The sequence below is a fragment of the Myotis brandtii genome, unplaced genomic scaffold, assembly GCF_000412655.1.
Source record: "Myotis brandtii unplaced genomic scaffold, ASM41265v1 scaffold21, whole genome shotgun sequence".
Lineage (NCBI taxonomy): Eukaryota > Metazoa > Chordata > Mammalia > Chiroptera > Vespertilionidae > Myotis > Myotis brandtii.
The window spans coordinates 3964899-3972342 of record NW_005357846.1 but is presented as its reverse complement, the minus strand read 5'-3'; positions in this window follow the sequence as shown (position 1 = coordinate 3972342).

Genomic DNA, 7444 nt, shown 5'->3' with positions numbered 1-7444 from the left:
TTTTTATAGTACCTTGATAGAATCAACATGAATAGACCATCAAGACTTTTACTTAATATATTTAAATAGCAATGGATATTTACTGGTGTGCATAATGGTATTGTACTTTGGTAAACAGTGAGTATGTGTGTGCCTGTAGACGTGTGCTTACATATCTCTATTGCAAGTGTCAACATAAAATATTTATAAATAAATATAACTAAATATTTAAAAATATAGAAAACTTATAAAAGTCAGCAGCAAAAAATAAACAATCCAATAAATAAATGGGACATACAAGAGGACATACAAATGGCCAACATGTATATGAAAAGATGATCAACTTCACTAGCTATTAGGGAAATGCAAGACAAAACCACAATGAGATACCACCTCATACCTTTTAGGATTGTTATTATCAACACGAAAAATAATAAATTTTGGAAAGGTTGTGGAGTAAAAGGAATATTCATATACTGCTGGTGGGAATGTAAATTGGTATAGCCACCATGGAAAACAGTAGGGAGATTCCTTAAAAAATAAGAAAAACAGAGTTACCATATGACCCAGCAATCCCTCTTCTAAGTATTGATACCCCTTTGTTCATTGCATCATTAATCACAATAGCCAAGAAATGAAAACAACTGAAGGGTCCTTTGATAGATGATTGGAAAAAGATGTGGTATGTATATACAACGGAATCCTACTCAGCCATTGGAAAAGATGACTGTCAATTGCTACACTATGGATGGATCTTGAGATTATCATGTTAAGAGAAATAAGTCAGACAGAAAAAGTCAAGAGCCATATGATTTCACACATATGTGGGATATAAAACTGAAAGCAACAAATGAATAAATGAGAGAAACAAACAAAACCTCATAGACACAGACAGCAGTAAGGAGGTTACCTGAGGGAAATGGGGGGAGGAAGTAGGAAAGGGGTGAAAGGTGTCATATATATGGTGACAGAAGATGATTGACTTTGGGTGGCAGGACACAATGCAATACACAGAATGTATTATAGAATTGTACATTTGAAACCATATAATTTTATTAACCAATATCACCCTAATAAATTTAATAAAATGAATATAGTAGACTATTTCACATAATACAGTTGTGAAACTCTCTTAGAAACTTTCAAGGAATTGTCATAGTTCATAATCTCATAATTAAGCCATGAATCTGTATGATCTGATCCTCTCAGCTCTTGCTTTCTGCAGCGCATATTTGTTTTCATGGGTACAATGCCTTTCAAGATGGCTTAGAACCACCTGTCTTCTTCAGCAACCACCTGGTACATGGGAAAGCTTTGTATCACCAGTATGCCCAACAATGGAAGTTTAGCTTACTTTTCTACTGCCCTTATTCCTTATTTTAAACTGTAGCTGGCAGCCTTCCGCATCTTTAGAATTAAATAGTTGAAAGGCAGGCAGCCATCTCTTTTCACATGCCCTCCAAACTCCAGAGACCATGACAATATCCTCCAAGAATTCACAGGGGACCACCCAGTGTGGCTCATTGGTTGGGCCATCACCCTATGAACCAGGAGGTTACAGTTCAATTCCTAATTAAGACACATGCCCAGGTGGTGAGCTCCATCCCCAGTAGGGGGCGTGCAGGAGGCAGTCAATGATTCTCTCTCATCACTGATGTTCCTATCTCTCCCTCTCCCTTCCTCTCTGAAATCAATATAGATTTCACATGGGCCTCTACACAGGGCAAGAGCCGTAAGCCCATTAGTTTTTATAGTATAACAAACATCCATTATGGGATGGACAGCAAATATCTTTCTCTACAAACACTTTCAATGTTTATGAATGGTTCTCTTTAATCCTACTCATTGTGTTTGAGAACACCGGCACCCTGACCACAGAGATAAGAGAAGAAATCACAAAGAATTTTCTTGAATATCTACTACTTCATAATCTCAAGTATTCCCTTTTAATTCCAGTATTATCCTAGATGGGCTTGTAGGGGGCAGTGAGTGGGAGAGACACAGGATAGTGTCTTGGTATTTTTTGGGACACTCTGGAGGAAAGAGTCTGACAGTTTAGTGCCATCATCTTTAGAATTTGACAGCATTTATTATGTTATCCTTAAAAAAAAAAAGACAAATTCCATTTAACATTGCATTTCTGTCTATGCATCCACTTGTATATTTATATATTTACATTTATTTTGATAAAAAGATATCGGTTGAATTTGTGGCACTCATTGGATTAGTAGAGAATTCAGTCCACTTGAACTAGCCAATGAAAGAGCTAAATATGGAAAACTATAAAGAGACTATACTTTCTTGGTCATTACGTGGCTATACTTGTCTCAAAATGTGGCTTCACTTTTAGTGTTAGGTCTTCAATTTATATTCAAAGTTGTAAATATGAGAGTTAATCTTACCTTTGAACATTCATAAAAATTTCTGGATTTCAATGATTTATAACTTTGAGCAAAATCCCTTTGGCTATTTTTAAGCTAGAAGCAGGAAATAAGAGCATTTTTCCAATTTTAAGTTCAATTAAACTTGGTATGCTTCAATAATTCAGAAACCAATGAACTTTAAAAACTGAAGATTTTTATGGGTCCAATTTACTCCCATTTAATATTAGTTCAGAAATTTAAGCAACATATTTTTTAATTATTGAAAAGCAATATGTTACAAAAATTGTTCTCTGGGGTTTGTTTAATATAACACTGGGTGATTATATTTCAAATATAAAATATGATATTAAGTAAAGCTTATGTATTTTGTAGTACAGTTTGAGCAAAGGGATTAGATGTATATAGTTGAGATGTTATGTTAAGATATGGAAAAGTAAAAATCTTTATTATACCAAAACCTTTAAAAATAATAATTAGCATAAAATGAGAATATGCTGATATATTGGTTTATAATATTTTAAAATAGTACTTGTACTGATTTTATATTCCACATTATATGTAAATATTTAAAAGACTATGTTTAATAAAGTATACATTTTACAGTACATTTTTAATAATATAACTCTAGAATATCATTGTCCAATAGAACTGTCTATAATGATGAAAATATCTGATACCTGCATATTAATACAGCAGCTATGAGCCACATATAGTTATTCAGAACCTAAATGAGACTAGTGAAATTGAATAACAAATAACAGAATGTTTATTTTTATTTAATTTTAATTAATTAAAAGATTAATTTATTCTGACACATGTGCCTAGTGGTTATCATATTGGACAATTAAGCTCTAGAATGAAACCATCCTTAACATTCTTCTAATATTTGCTTTTGTATCCTAGAAAATTACATTAATTATAATACTTTGCAATCTTCAGAGACACAGAATATTAGGAGAGTCAAAGACTACTATAGCATATCATTATTTTCAAAATGAAACTTGAAAAAAAACAAATTAATGCTGTATATGAAAGGGCAGCACATATCATTAATATCTCCAAAATCTGCCAATTATTGATGCCAATCATTACTATGAAACAGGACTCTATAACCCCATGCAATACAAGTTTTGCAGAATTGTACAATTCTATATAGAAATTTATGTCAGAAGATTATCATATAAATCTAGTATTTTAAATTGCAAAAGTGCAATTGTTTTTAGATACTTCTGTTTTTCCACTTCCATCTTCCTACCTCTATATAAATGTCTTTGCGTGTTTTTACATATTTATAGCTATTTAAATTAAGAAATTAGTAAGGTAAAAAATACTATAAATTTGGAAAATGTAAACAGCTTGTTTCTTCCATAACACATGTGTTCTCTACAGGGGAACTTTGTAGTGCTGACTCGCAGAAGATCCCAGAACCAATCTGCCCCTGGGACTGTCTGTCTTGTTCTTCCTTCCAAAGACGAATATTTTCTGTACTCTGCCAAACACCAGGAAGATTAGATTCATTCAAGGACAAATTATTTAAAAGAACCTTTTGCACACCTCCTTTCAGAGACTATGTATTTTCTTCAGTTTCTTTTTGGTTTTCTTGTATTCTATAGTGATTTCCAGGATAAAAACTACAAAAGCAAGTACAAAATAACATTTCAAATATTTGACTTAATGGTGAAATTAGTTGGGAAAGTGTGACACAAAATTCAGTACATTCATTTTTATTAGTGTTAATACTAGTTATATCTTCTTTATATGATTGCTGTTGGTATTAAATAAGCTAATATAAATTAAACACTGGTAATAGCACCTGGCACATACTATTATTACTGATCTTTTTGTTTAAGGTAGAATCATTATGTAGGCACTGTTAAATTTTACTCTCAGAAAAGTGTTAGGGATGAATTAGGATCTTTGCTAAAAAGATGTACGGAGTGTGCTTCAAAGAAGAAATAGTACTTTATAATTTTTTGAAAATATTTTTAATGATTTCAGAGAGGAAGGGAGAGGAAGAAAGAGATAGAAACATCAATGATGCACACCCCACACTGGGCATTTGCCTTGACTGAGAATCGAACCATGACCTCCTGGTTTATAGGTTGTTACTCAACCACTGAGCCATGCCAGTCAGGCAAGAACTAGTACTTTACATAAATGCATAATTTTGTTAAGAAAAATATAAATAACAAAAATTAGTGTTGTCTGTCATATACTCAAATAACCTCAGGGGGCCTCCTTCATTGAAGTAAGAGGGGTTTTTTTGTTTTGTTTTGTTTTGTTTTGTTTGTTTTTATTGATTTTAGAGATGATGGGAGAGGGAGAGATAGAAACATCAATGATAAGAGAGAATCATTGATCAGCTTCCTCCTGCACACTCCACACTGGGGATCGAGCCCGCAGCCTGGGCATGTGCCCTGACCGGGAACCAAACCATGACCTCCTGGTTCATAGGTTGATGCTCAACCATTGAGCCATGCTGGCCAGGCTGAAGTAAGAGTTTTAAGCTATTTCTCTAATAATGGAAATTGATTTGTCCTGATCCACCCATGTGCCCTGGCTCATTCAATGCCATGCTTGTGCAAGAGTGCTGACTAGCATTGGGAGAGCATACCCACTCCCAATCATAATTAACTCGGCTTCATGGACAGTTGGCTAAATCTTTCAAGTCTTTTGTCTAACTTTCAGTCTAGGTAAATCAAGAAAGCATGAGAACTTTTTAAAATTCTGGTTATTTCTTTCAGTTAGCAAGCTATGGGTTGTTTTCCTGTCTTTCTTATAAAACTTTCTTAATTATAATAAAGAAATATGTTGGCAGAATAATATTTGTACTATGTAAACTAAAAGAATTCTTATGTAATAGTTTTATACTACTTATTATTCAAAAAAATTTTAAGAGAATACTAATTGAGTGATTACTTTATAGTTTTAGGATGAATATGTAAATGCCATTATACTCTTCTCTATTTTATCCAAAAGTAGAGCATTTGTTCTTGAAAATAACACACCAATTACAGTGAAATAATATTTTCATGAAGTCAACTGTTCAAAGAAACCATGAGAAAACAAAATAATTTATTTACTTCAAGAAACTTAAAATCAAGTTGATATTAAAACACACTCACAGAAAACATTAAAAATAATAATGTTGTATGCCATAGGTATCAACTGCTTACTTCAGATATTAAGTATAAAAAAGGTGGGACTTTATCTAGGTGGTAAGAGAATTTAGAAACATCCATGGAAGAGTGAAGTCATGGAGAGTAATGTAAACGGTATATTATATCAAGGATGGAAGGAGGGTGGCAGATTTGGTATACACTACACAGTCAAGGGTTCTGTCAGGAAGAAGGCTGACTAAGGAAAGCAGACTGATCTTTTTTTTTTTTTATAGACCAGTATTTTTATTTTTTTTTTATTTTTTAATTGAAATTCTTTATTGTTTAAAGTATTATATGTCTCCTTTACCTATGGGAGTTTTTAATAACACTTCTAGAAATTATAGTAACAAATAGGCAGACATTGAAATTTTAAGGTGGGATTATTCTACATTGTTACTATCTTCAGGAAATTAGGTGGTTAAAAGCAAGGTGTATTTGAATAGAGAGACATGAAGGAGGGATACAAATTTGGAAGTAGTAGGTGTTACTATTGTCTTTCACTTTAAAGCTGTTATTTGACAAAGTTCCTTTACATATTGAACTCATATGATTGAGGAAGACTGACATGTGACTTATTTAGAGTTGAGGTAATAGGAACATGAAAGAAGAGATAAATAGAAAGGGTTTTTTATTTGTTTTATTTTGTTTTGTTGATGGGGGGTGTGGGTTTTTTTGTGGGTTTGTTTGTTTGTTTCTTTGCTTTTTATAGCATAGACAAGGCATGGCAACAAGATAACTGTTATTTGACAAAGTTCCTTTACATATTGAACTCATATGATTGAGGAAGACTGACATGTGACTTATTTAGAGTTGAGGTAATAGGAACATGAAAGAAGAGATAAATAGAAAGGGTTTTTATTTGTTTTATTGGTGGGGGGGTTGTGGGTTTTTTGTGGGTTTTATTGTTTCTTTGTTTGCTTGCTTTTATAGCATAGACAAGGCATGGCAACAAGATAACCACAGATAGCTCTGAAGTGATAAGAGAAATAGCAAGAAAAACAGAAACTAGTTTGACAAGAAATTTTTACTTATTTCCAGCGAGTTCGACGTGGAAGCAAAATATTAAAGTATAAATTCTTAGTACCTAATTAAATCTTTGCAACTTCATATATATTAGAAAGGTCAAGGCTAGAGAGGAGAATAAGTAATTCCCTAAGAATATCTTGAGAGAAAGAAAGAAAGAAAAAAGACTGTAGGAAATTTCTTTCTGGAGAGAAGGAATGAAAGAATTTGGAAAAACCAGAGAATTTTAGGGCTATAGATATATCCATAGATATAATGAAACAAACAAGCAAAAAAATTAGCAAGGAGCATGACTAATAGCTTGGTCAAAGTTTCAAAGATTCTGAATTTAAATGATTGAAAGAGGCCTTTTAGGCTTGGAAGAACACTGTTAATGATCTTACTGTGTGGACTTTTGAGATCCCAGAGTGCAATAGAGATTATGAAGTGAATGATGGTGAGAATATTGTGCCAGGCAATATCAGAATAAAGGCAAAAAATAAGAAAGAAATGATATAGCAGCTTTATGGAGGCAGGAAGGTTTAAAGGCAACAAGATAAAAGAGTGAGACTCAACATGCTAGAAATATTGGAACAAACAGATAAACACAAGGTCCCTTAGGGGGGCAGAGAAAACAAGTTCAAAACCAGAGGAAGGAAATACCTTTTTTCTCACACATTCTTGATATAATCTCCTAATTAGACTTCACTGTCAGTATAATACCAAACAAAATATTCTTTTAGGTAATCACTTACACAATAATAATTAAGTAATTTTATTGATAACATTTGAACAATATGAAAAAAGGTAAAGGTAACATTTCAATCCTCCTGGAAACACACACACGCTTAAATCAAAATGAGTTGCACCATCATTCATATTTCCACGTAGCATTTTAGATCCCAAAGGTGAGCTCAA